Source organism: Hipposideros armiger, unplaced genomic scaffold, assembly GCF_001890085.2.
Source record: "Hipposideros armiger isolate ML-2016 unplaced genomic scaffold, ASM189008v1 scaffold_161, whole genome shotgun sequence".
Taxonomy (NCBI): Eukaryota; Metazoa; Chordata; class Mammalia; order Chiroptera; family Hipposideridae; genus Hipposideros; species Hipposideros armiger.
Genome location: NW_017731511.1, coordinates 2,048,425 through 2,061,211, shown reverse-complemented (window position 1 = coordinate 2,061,211; position 12,787 = coordinate 2,048,425). Strand labels below are relative to the sequence as shown.

At 40.1% G+C, this 12,787-nt stretch overlaps 1 protein-coding gene across 8 annotated transcripts in view; it reads left to right on the top strand.

Moving 5' to 3' along the window:
* Positions 1-12,787, top strand: part of SGMS1 (sphingomyelin synthase 1) — a 268,383-nt gene that overhangs the window by 156,225 nt on the left and 99,371 nt on the right. The window contains exon 1 of one of the 8 annotated variants that reach the window (XM_019651508.1): positions 10,077-10,312. The exons of the other annotated variants lie outside the window; for them this stretch is intronic. The gene's annotated coding sequence lies outside the window, so the exon portion shown is untranslated. Of the gene's footprint in view, positions 1-10,076; positions 10,313-12,787 lie in introns of those variants that run through there. 8 annotated transcript variants of the gene reach the window in all.

Below are 12,787 nucleotides of genomic sequence, written 5' to 3'. Positions count from 1 at the left end.
ACATCCCTAGAATAGATTAATTTTTAATTAAAGAGCTGCTAGGTGTGTTGTCTTCAAATGTGTAAATTTTACAGCCTTGCATTATATTCATATCAACACACTCAGTAGTTTGCTGGATACTTGGGAGTCATGGATTGTGACAGTGAATTCCAATACAAATAAGACAGGCTTATTCCATCTGGGGAGTTGATAATCAGGTCCGAGTACAGAAAGTATAATTTCAAAACAAATGTGGTTGATGTTATAAAAGATATATTAAACACTCAGAAAACAATAGGAGAGAAAAATTACCTGCATGGCAAGAGTGGGCTAGATCAGGGATTGTTTCAGGAGCAAATGACATTTGAATTTAATGATTAGTTATTTAATGATTAATGTCTTATTAATTATTTAATGATTAATGCCTTTTAATTAAAATACCTCTCTAAAAATTATAAAAAATTAAGAATGCTAATTGGAAAGAACTTTGAAATGTGAAAATTATTAAGAGTAGAAAACTTATCAATATTATCACTATCCAGAGACACCATTATTAATATTGGGTGTTTTTGTTTGTTTGTTTGTTTTTTAAATCCATACTCTTTCTTTGTCTAGATTAGATATACACCTTTTTCTCCCTAAAATGGATCGTTATGAATACTGTTTTGAAACCTGATTTGATTGACAGTATAGAGACCATGCCACATCAATCAATATACATCTATATCATTTTTGTTATTGTTATGTAGCATTACATATATTAATATCTGCAGTTCATAATATATTTAACCAGCTCCCTATTAATGGGCATTTTGGTTGTTCTCAACTTTTCATTCTTGTAAAGCACACTATGATGAACATCTTTGTACATGAATTGTGGTGCACTTATCAAATTAGTTGTGCAAGATCTTTGAACAGAGTTGGGGCAGTGCTTAGGGAATACTCAAGGTAGAATAAAGAGTTTGAGCAAAGGGGCAGAGGTGGGGAAGGAATACCCCATTCTGGGCAAGGGCTAGAATTCTAGTTTAGTAGATTGCAAAGGGAGAAGGGGAGTAGTGCTGATTAGGGCTAGAGGTAGAAAATTGAAAGTCTTTGATGCTAAGCCCCTTATTCATTCTCAGTTGGAAGCCATATTGGAATTATATCATACTTCAGATGAAGATTGAGTGTCTTCAGTTTTCCTTAATTTCCCTTATTTGGGGGAGAAATAAAAACTATTAATAGGTCTGCTTTCGAAAACTTTTTGAGAGTCTTAAGGAATCAACCAGTCAGCTAGTGAACAGGTAATAGAAGTTGAGAAAAAAGTATCTGTGTCTATAGAAAAAAAGTGTAATAGTAGAGGAGCTTATGGTTTTGAAAAGTGAAGGAAATATCATTAGTAAATGTATTTTCTACACTTAATGAATTATTTATGATTAAAATTTAAAGATAATTTGGGAAAGATAGGGGATAGAGGACAAGCATCACAATTTAATAATAATATGACCTTATATTTACTGAATGCTTTTATGTGCTTGTGTGAGCATCATTTTACTCAAGCTCTCACAAACCTTCTTAGGAAGAATGTTTTGCAAGTGAGATGGAGGCCTCCGAGGCTGACTTCAGGGAGAGAACACCACACTTGGAGTTCTAGTTCAGGTGCTGTTGGGGATTTGGGCAAGTCCTGGGACTGCGCTGGGATGGTTGTGAGGACACCAGCAGACAACACTTGAAAGATTATGAAAACAGCATACAACACCGTAGAAATGGAGGGACTGCCTTGTATAATAAGACACTTTCTTTTATAATTACTGAAGGGAAGAAAGCATTTCTTTAGCCATTTTCCATTTCCATTGTGGTAGATTATGTTATTGTCAAAACATTTGTTGTCCCTTCCTACAAACCCTCCGCCCTTGTGGAAGGATTACGCTTTCCCACCCATTTGAGGGTTGACCCCCATGGCTGGCTTGGCCATAGGACTTAGTTTGGCCAACAAAATGTGAACAATGACCAATGCGGTTTCCGAAGAGAAGCTTTAATAGACATGACTGGTCCTGCCATCTCTCTTTTCCCTTTGCCATGACACCAGCATGTCCCAGTTAGGGGTGCTCCTTCTGCAGTGGTCCCAGAGTGAACAGAGAACCTGGAGGCCGGCCACAGCTCACCTATAAGGAACTAAACAGAAACCAGAAATCAACCTTTCTCCAAGGTTGCTGGCCTCCAAGATGTTGGTGCTATTTGTTACTGCAGCATAATTTAGCCTGAACTGATATATTATTATACAACTGCTGCTGTAGTCTTTCTCTTGCACTGAAGAGGCAAAACTTTGTCAGAGGTTATCACTCCAATTAAGGCATTTACATATGGTATTTAGGGTTGATCATTTTTTTTTTCTTAATTCATATGTTTGTAGAACATGTCCCATGTCCAGGTCTGGACATCTGGAGATTTAAAATAATCTAAGCCCTGGACCCAGCCTTCAGATATCTTAGAGTACAGTGTGACTGGATGCTGTGTATTCCAGTAGCTATAAAGCAAGGCAGGTAGTTGGGGCTAAAGGAGCGTGTCACTTTGATAATTGGTAAGCTGCATTCGTGTAGGTGTCCTCACTTTGTTGTTGTTGCCATCCTTAAGATGTTTTTTTGTTTTTTTTAAGATTTTTTTTATTGGGGAATTGGGGGGATGGGAACAGTGCTGGGGAATTGGGGGAAGGGGAACAGACAAGTTGCTGTTGTTTTGTTCTTCAATCTAGTTGTGGAGGATGTTGCTTCACTGGCCCAAGTTGGCACCATCATTGCGCTCATCCCGGGCGAGGCAGATCAGTCGCCGTCTTCTGGACGGCCGCTCACTGCGGTTGCTGGCCGCTCACGCTGGTTGCTGGCCGCTCACGCTGGTTGCTGGCTACACAGGGCAGCCCATGGCAACCCACTGCCACAGGGGCTGCAGCCTATGCCATCGCTGGCGACTCACAGCAGCCCAGCTCCAGGTTGAGCTGTTGTTCAGCATCTTAGCTGTGGAGGGCAGTGTCACTGGCCCTCATATGTGGGATCCGAACCGGGGCCCTCTGGCATCCCAAGCCAGTTCTTAACCATCACGCCACTCGGCCGGCCCCTTAAGATGGTTTTTAAATACCATTGCTTTCCATTCGTTAATCTTCTCCGTTCCCTCTCTTCCTTAGTATGTATTTACTGTTTAATTTGTAACACATGTTAGACTTCCTTATTCTCAATTTTTAGTGAGTGAATCAATTTATACTAACTCATTCACTAGTTTAGTGTATATGTCCTTTCTTTGATATATATTGTAAACTCTAACTTCACAGGTGACTTACTTTAAAATTTTCCACCATAATATAAATTGCTTAACACACCATTACAACAAAATTAAACTCTTAGTAAATTATGAACTGTTTTCTTTGTTTTTTTTCCCATCACGTTGTTGCTTCTTTTTTCCATGATATATGGAGTTCATTGTAGTTCGAGTGCTCTTTTCCTTTTTCCTTTTATGGTGTCTGATGTGTTTAAGGCTCTGCATGGGAGAACCAGTTTGTCTTGGTTTAATAATACCTTATCTCAATTTGGAATAATTTGGAGTTTACCTGTCATATATCAGGTCATGTCTAATAATCTGAGAGATGTTAAGAAGATCTAACTTAATTTTATGTTCCTAGTGACTCATCCTAACTATAGACCATGAGTGAAGCCAAAAACTCCTGGAGTTCCAGCTGACCAGTAGTTTCTGGGTTAAGACAATGTATGACTTAGCTGTTCCCTTCCTTTATAACGAAATTCAGCTATTTTCTATCTTGTTACTTCTGACCACCTCTCCACTTTGATTTCAAAGGCACAGGGTTAATTTATTATTGAAGTCTCATCTTGGACCAAGGACTTTCAGACTTTTTTGTTCAACATGCACAGAAGGAAATGGTTGTCAGCCTCAGTCAGACAGGAAGGAGCACTCAGGGAGCTGCCATGGTTTATCGGTGACGGTCTGCTTTTTAGGTTAGGTGATGGGTTCACAATTGTTGATTTTAATGTTTTTTTCCTGACATATATGTTAAATCTATTCTCTTGTATATATTAACTACTGCATAACCGAAACATTTTTTAAAGTGTAAAACACATTTAATGACGTTAAGTGCACCCTTTGTATTTGTATCGGCAGAGCTGAGTCACATTAGTCAGTTATTTTCGCTGTTTTAATTTTCTTTTAAAACACCTTAGACAGGTGTTTTAATAGACAGTGCCCTCTTTTTTTCCAACAGGGCAAAAGAGATTTTTTTATGAAGATACTATTTATAGACCTTTGCTATTCCAATGATGTTCATGTAAGTACAGGTATCAGTATAGTGAAAGGCTTACCCCGAGAAATCTTTTCTTTCATCCCACCACAGAGAAGCATGTTCTCTTAGGATACAGGAAGTTAATGTGTGGCTGTTGATGGTGACTGCCCCCTGGTCCCTTCTCTGCAGAGAAATCTAGATATTTACACAGAATCTCAAACATGAACTCTTAGCCTCCTCAGTGTCTTGCTGGCTGCTGTGAGTATCAGACACAATAGTCCACACTTTTGAGTCAAACATACATGGCTTTCAAAGCTGGTTTGGACTCATCTTGACAATTGACTTTGGGCATCAAAGCCTTCTCAACCCCCAGTTTCCTCATGGGTTCAGCGCAGCTGTTAAAATCTGCCTTGCTGTGTTATGTACAGATTAGATGTAAAATAATGTGTACAATGGAAGCCACTGTCATTACGAGATACTCAGTGAATGAATTGAATTGAGCATCTTTTTCTTGTTCTTGGTAGAATTTCAAATACATTGTCCTATAGGAAAAATTTTATGAATGGGGTATGAGTATAATATTAGAAATATTATTAACATTATACTTCAGGTAAATCATGAGTTAAGGAATGGCCAGAGAAGCCAGTCTGTACATTTTGTCTCTCGTGAAATGCATTTCAGGTACCACATAAGAGCTCATTCACTTTAGACTCTAAAAGTGAACTTTTAAGATGCAATTTATTACCAGGTTGAGAACTGCTTCGATAAGTTTTTTGCATTAGACACAAAATGGAATTTCTTGATAGGTGGTGTATTTGGGGGGCAGATAAATGAGCCCTTCTTCCTACATCTGGGAGGAAAACTCGCCTTTTCAGAACTTACTGTTCTTCCTACCAATCCAACTAGGTAGTTCTAGTGTAGACCCACCAAACACGGGACCTTGGCCTTTTGGGTGGGTGCCTGACCCCAAGCTGAACCAGTGTGAGTTTTTCTTGAGAATTTTAAAAATGACAACTGTGGAATACTCCTTCTTAGTGACAGAGCTGGGAGCTAAGTGGAAGAAGGCCGATTTCAGGAAGGAAGAACAAAGCCAAAGTGTAGAGGCAAAGCTGCCATCTCGTCCTGGTGGAGTTCCTTTGGGGCTGCTCCTAAACCCAGCTGCGGCTTTCTTGTTGCTAGATTATTTAGAGTCAATACATCCCACCTTGCTTTGTTTTTTTACCTGTGCTGCCTCAAGTGCCATTTCTGTTACCTGCAATTTAGCTAGAGCTGACTAATTCATTTGGTTGTTTATACTTAGACTATTTAAGGAGTGTCTTTGTCATAGCAATTATAATTATAATTGTGTAGTAGGATAGCCAATATATGACATGGCTTTTTGAGAACAATGGTGGCATTTATGCCCATCTCATAAAAGCTGAAATGTATTAGCACTAATTAAAGGATACTGGTAACTGTACGTGTGTGCATGCATGCGTGCATGCGTGCGTGTGTCTGTGTGTGATGCCTCTTTTGACAGTCTCGCTCTAATGCAAATATCATGTACCTTTTGATTTTATACCATATAAACAATGGATACTTAGAATGGCTCGGGTAGTTACGAGTTGCCTTGAAGAATTGCCCTTTGCCACCATTTATGGTTAGGAGTACTTGTAGGTAAACAGATGTTTCTATTTAAGAGCGATGTTTCTATTTAAGGAGGCATTGGTACTTTGGCAAGATTATCAAATATGTATGTGTGTGTTCCGTACTTGAAAGGGAATATAGAATGACTCAATGCCTCTCTTCTCTTCAGTAGGTTAGTGTTTGGGGAATTGAGATTTTATGTGACAACACTCTTGTAAACTCTACTTCCCTTTAGGAAGTATCAGATTTGCTTTCTCAGTAGAAGGAATCTATATTGTTGGAACATGTCGTAAAGAGCAAAAAAATGCATTTGCCGTTTGAGTTCTGCTTGCCAACTGGTTTGAACAGCTATAATATTTGTTTATTCTTGATGTGTCAGCAGTCAAAAGGAAAGTTTTCCTTTCTCCTTTGTGGCTGTTATATAACTTAAGCATCATTATACCAACAATGCCTATTTATTCAAAATCTACGAAGTCTTGGCAGGTACAAGGCTTCTGAGACACAATCTCTGCCTCAGATGGACTTTTGTCACTGGAGAGAAAGACAAGTCAGGGATCTCAAAAAGAAAGAAGACACAGGTTCTATTTATATGTCAGCCTTGAGATGGAGATACAAAGAATAAGGTCTGCAGGCATTGGGAGGAGAGGAGAATTCCCTGGGGCTTGAGCCATTGAGAAGGGACCCAGGAAAAGCAAGGGATTCGATGGGTCTGGAAGGCGATGACTATTCAGAAGAGTGAGAGAAAGTCATCAGACGGAGGGCATGGTGTGGGCCCAGGTGTGAAGGTGGTACTGTGCCCACGGCTTTAGAACAACAAGTGGGCCAGGTGGGTTGGTTATTTGCCAGAGGGTTATTTAAGTGGAAGATGGGGGTGGAAGAGGTGGAGGCCAGCTTTTGAATGACCAGGCGTCATGACATTGGCGCATGGGCTAATCATTACTTTTTTTCAGACTGTGGAATGACAATCTTTGTACATTTTAACTTTAGGCAACAAAGACATCCTAGAAACAGTTGCCCTTTTTCTATTGTGAGAATGTTCTAACAATGTTGGTGATTGTGTCCTCATTTCCAAAGCATAAGGATTATTGTCAACACCTCTGAAGTGCTTTGAGTAATGATGGCAGGCCACAGTCAGTAAGCCCTCCTTCCTGAACTGAGCACCCACTCTGTGAATTTTAAGCTCGACTGATCCTAAACAATAGAAACAAATTAGATTATCTCTCTCTTTCCTGTGCTAGCTTTCCCTTCCTCTTTCACGTATCTCAGTGTATCTACATACGTCTGTATACACACACACAATGGCAGTTTTCAGACTGCAGTGTTATGAAGTTTATTGAGTTGCTCATCTGCACATAGGATTTATACAGAAGGTGCCAAAAAAATGTATACACATTTTAAGAAAGGAAAAACTGTATTAAAATAGTAATACTCAATATATACTGATAACAAAAGATGAACACAAGTCATGTGTATAGATTTTTTTGGCACCCCGGTATATATAGTCTCCTCATATAAAAGAGCTGCTGTTCTTGGTGTAACAGCCTATGGACATATTATTAGTTTGGCCAATAGAATTGACTGTAAATTTGGTAAGCAGAAAATTGATCTGCTTAAAAATACATATTAATTTTCCTGAAAGTTTGAGGGAAGTTGTCTATAAAGCAAATGTTGTCCTTTTGATCTCTACTGTAAAACTATAGTTGTTTAATTGATAGAGTGAGGAAAGGTTCATGACAGGCTGGCATGCTGGACTTTGACATTTATCATGTGATGGTAATGGGAGCACAGAGTGAAGGACCTAGCAGCCAGAACAACAGTTAGGAGACATTCAACCTCAGTGACCCTGGCATGAGGGGATGAATGTCTCAACAAGGAATGGGAAAAAACAAACAAAAATGATACGGATGTGAAAGACTCTAGGAAGCTCTCATATACCCATTGATGGTGAATTGTCAAGGGAGAAGGGAGGGAGATCAGATAATTCCAGAATTTAACTTAAGGTATCCAGGACAATGTGATTATCTTTATGAGGAATAGGAGATTCAGAGAGCTTTATCATTTTATTATATAGGACAGGGGTCGGCAAACTTTTGAGCCGGAAGAGCCGCCAAGGGTCAGCAAACTGTGGCTCTGAAGTAAAATTGAAAATGAAAATAAAACTATCATAGCTTCATTTATAAAATTTTTAAAGGATATTATTCACATATTCACATAATGGTGATTATGTAAAACTATATTTATGGCTCTCGAATAATTTTTAAATTGTTGTGAGGGACAGGATTGGCTCTTCCAGGGGTCGGCAAACTTTTGAGACTGAACGTACCCAAAGAGCCGCAAATGGCTCACAAGCAGCAGTTTGCCGACCCCTGATCTAGGATATAGGACCAACTTATGCCTGTTGTTAAGAATAAATGTTAGGTGATAGGCGTATCTTGCACCTGCCTTTTAAAATAATTTATTTAAAAATTGTTTTATTTTCTTTAAATTTTCTTTCAGTTAGAGTTGACAGTCAATATTATATTAGTTTCAGGTGTACAACGTAGTGATTAGACATTTATATACCTACCGAAGTGATCACCCCAATAAATCTAGTACCCATCTGAAACCATACATACTTATGACAATAATATTCACTGTATTCCCTGTGCTGTACCTTAGCACCTGCCCCCTTTGACCATAATTCGATCTTTCAAGTGGAAGAACTCTTAGAGATCTTCAGAGAGAGAGAGATGAAGCAGTTTCCTAGGGCATCATACCTGGTCACGTACTGGCAGAGCTGGCATTAGGACAGGAGCTCTTGACTCCTGGGACAGTTCTTTCTACTCTTCCATGCTGCTTTGGAGAAAAGAATAGCATTTAGAAAGGGCCGTTGATCTTCCCTTAGATCTTAGTTTTGGCTATTGCGTATTCTAAAGAAACCTTGGCCTATAGAATGACTGGCTCTCAACAAACATGAGAAATTTAAACATAGGACATCTTTGTCAAAGCCAACATTTAATTTATAACTTAAAATAATGATAATAATTCTTCCTCTGTAAAAACCCCCTACCCTTACTAGTAATCAACGTATTTCTTAACTGGTCCTCAGGGCCTAACAGTTCTATAGTCTCCTATAATCTGCTAATTCCCAACTACTTAAAGTTACTTTTAAATAATTTTATTCCAAAATAATGTTTAGGGCACACTGACCCAGATAGAATGGGTAGTATTTCCAAAATCACTCTTACTTTATTAAAAGTCGGCTTAATTGTGGCATAAATGAAATCATTCCAATTTTAAGCACTTTGTTTTGCTACTAATAAAATTTATATTGTATTAATAGGAACACCAAAATCCAAGTATCCTAAACCAACAACTTCTTCAGTTTCTGTACCACTCAAATAAGGGATTCAGACCATGCAATACCAAAGAACTATCTAGGCTCTAAAATTCTTTGGATATTTTAACATTGAAAACAATAATAAAAAATTATGGGCCATCCACGATTTTAGAGATTCTGATAGAGAACTAAGAGGGACAAGACTTAGCATCAAGCGCCTACTCTATCTATGTCAAGCACCGTGCCAAATGCTTTGGGTGTATTACTACACATGGTCTGTCCAGCACACTGTTAGGTGAGCATGTTATCCCCCTAAGTGCAGATAATTAACCTGCCCTAGGTCATACAGTGTCAGAGGTCAGATCCAAATCTGCTTTGCCGCCTGATCCTCTCCTCATTACAGCCAGGATCGCGCCTAACTCAAGAACTTTTACGAAGGAATAGAAATGATCGTACATCCAGTGTTCAAGTATATAGCATAACAAGATTAATTCTTGTTTTATGAGTTGTTAAAAGGCCATCATCCATTTTCTTGAAGTTATTAAAGGCTGAAATAAAAAAAAAAAACAAACCAAAAAGACTGTAAAAGGCTCCTGAGCCTGATATATGATATAAATCCAGAAAGGAAAGTTCCTTTAGCCGACAGTTGAACACGCTTATAGTGAACACGCTTATTGGGTTGGATTGCACGGGCTGACTCATTTCTTTTCTGCCGAGATAGAGGGCTACACCCTGCATTCCAAAAATGTCTGCTGCCTTGCTACACTACACCCTCTGCTTCCTTGCTAGAGCCTCTGGGGTTGGACTCGGCGTCTCTGCTGACAGCTTCCCCCCACCCCCCGCCCCTCCACTTCCACCTCCCAGAGGACCCGCCCGCCAAGCGCTGGACTTGATAGAGCACCGCGGTCTTTGCACGCCAGCACCGCAGGCCGCGTGAGAGGGACGGCCCGGCCGCAGAGGGGAGGGAGCGCCCCAGGAGCAGGGGCCGGAGTCTGCCGACCGCTTTCCGCCTTCGCCTCTCCTCCTGCGCCGGGGCAGGCAGCGCGCACCCTGGGCGCGCGGGAGCCGCGCTCCAACTTAGTGCCCCGGGAACTTTCCCGAGACTTTGCCTCCAGCGAGGAGAGACCGTAAGTGTTACTCTCTCTGGGATGCTGTGGTTCATTAAAATGACGTCTGGGGCGGGCTTTGTGGCACTGACAGACGGTGGCACCTGGTTAAAAGCAGGGAGAAACAGCCTTTCTGACTTTGCAGAAGACACCCACGAACTCAATCGTTGCCATTCCCTCTGCTAGTGCGACGTAAAGGGAATTTTAGTTTGTACTGGATCTTGCTTTGATGATAAAATGGGCGATAGCTGTTTACACCTGAGAGCGCTCAGGGTAGCTGCTGAAGCAGTGGGTCATGATATAGGGAGGCTGCATCAACAAATGCTCTCAATTTTGCGGAGTGCTTTCTGAGAGCCATGGATCACGCCGTGATTTCCGTGTGGGGTTAGGAGGCTTTCCTAATTGAGGTTTTTGAGGAAGTGGGATTGTATTTACAGTTTGTTACTAAGTTTTGGGGAAATACTCACTTTCTCAAAGTCCAGTCCCTGTACAAAATAAAATGAAAGGTCCTTTAGCCAACTCCTTTGGCTGTTGGGGAGCTAGCTGGTGAGTGAGATCTGTGCTCAGCGCCAGGAGGAGGCACGTGTTCCCATGTTTTGGAATAAGCATGTTTATTCTACAGCTATGCTTTCTATTGATTGTGGCCAGGTGATTGTTCTTGTGGAATTAGTGGAAATAAATATACTGAAAAGAACGCATAGCACTTGCTTTTTTCTTTTTATTTTTTTCCTATTTGTGTTCGCTGTCTGTTACTTAAGTTGTACCACAGTGGGATTGGGAAACCTGAGGTCTAGTCCCATGCCACACTGAAGCCTATTGAGCTGATTATCGCTTTTACATTTATGTTGAAATAAAGTAAGTGAGCTTCTTTAAAAAACAAACAAACTTCTTTTTATGTAAGAAATTAGTCAGCAGTGCATAGAGTTTTGTATGGTGCAAGTAAATTTCTTTCCAGAGGATGGGAGGTAGGAGGCCGGAGAATCTGCCTCTCTTGATTATTGCGGTTTTACTAAAGACATACACAGTGCAAGAGGGGCCATCAGAAACACTGCCCTGGAAAGGCAGGCTGGAGACATCCCGGCAGCATAAAGCATGACAGGAAAGTTGTAAACTGACTTAGGAAATTACGAATATGAATTAGGAACTTATGAATGGAATCATACTGCCTTCATGTCTGAAGACATAGACACGAATGCACGGGACAGGCTCTGTAACGTAAAGAGTAAAGTTCTTTGCAGCTGACATTTTTAGGTCTGTGAAGTAAACATCTCTAGAAAGAAATCACTTTGAAATGGAATCATTAAAATTTGTTAGATTTTAGCCAGGGGGGAAAAATTGTTAGAATTTTTAATTAGTTACATGTTGAGCTAGTTTCCAAGCTCACAGGCTAATTGTTAAGTTCAGTTGCTTTGAATTTAACGAGTAATTGCCTCTCTGGTAGAGGTAGCAACTTGCGATCCCATTTCTTTTGAGAAACAGCCTATAATAGTGAAAGAAATGGCCTTAAGTCCACTGGGGTAGTTGGAAAGCCCCCTCCGGTGGTAAGAATGGGAAAATAACGAAATCTCTAAGATGTCTAAAATCTAAAGAGATAATTAAATTTGGATCTTGATTCATTTTACTCTAATAATTGTAACAGAGCCGAACATTTAAGAACCTCCTTTTATCAGGCACGGAGATGCTTTGCATCCACTACCTCATTTAACTTTTACAATTTTGCTGAGAGGTAGAGGTATTATTATCTCTGTTTTGTAGTTCAGAAAACATCCTCAGCAAGGCTGCATAATCTCCAGATTTCACAGCTAGTGAATTTAGTTTACACTAGAAGTTAGCATTGAAGGTTTGTAATTTTTCCCATGTGGCATTAATTGCTCCTAACAAAATAGTATTGGTTTTCCTGTGTGAAATAACCCAGAGGAAGTTTTGGTTCAAAACAGATTTGTAAGTGATTTTAAAAGCTCCTCATTGCCCAGTGCCAAAATTTCAAAGTTCAAGGAATAACGCATTTACTCTGGAAGCTTGTGGTTTTCAAATATTAACTAAGCAAGCCCCGTTCTTGATGAACATCTCAATACTTGTGGCTGCCTCGTTGTTGCTGATTTGAGGTGGCTTTCTCCTCCTTTTTTTCCTGAAAGCTCTTTTAGTTCTGGATGTACGTGTTCTTCCCATTCCCCGCAGTTGGGTCCGTGGACTTCAGTAGCTGAGTTCTCTGTGTGTAAATGCACCCCTGCAGTATTTCATACACTATGAGAAATGTTTTAAAATCTCCGTGAGCACTTTGGTTAGTGTTGAACCTGCTTGTTTAGAAGGGTGAGGTCATGAAAGGCACACTCTGTGAGTGCTAAAAGCTTTTCTTGTGAGATGGAAGTGAGAAAGTCTCAGCGTGTCTCACCAGGGGCAGCCAATTCCGAGAGACTCCATCTGCTGGATCATCTGTTGGGATGTCATAATAAAAGAGAACAAGCCACCTTCTTAGAAAACCATGGACTACAGCAT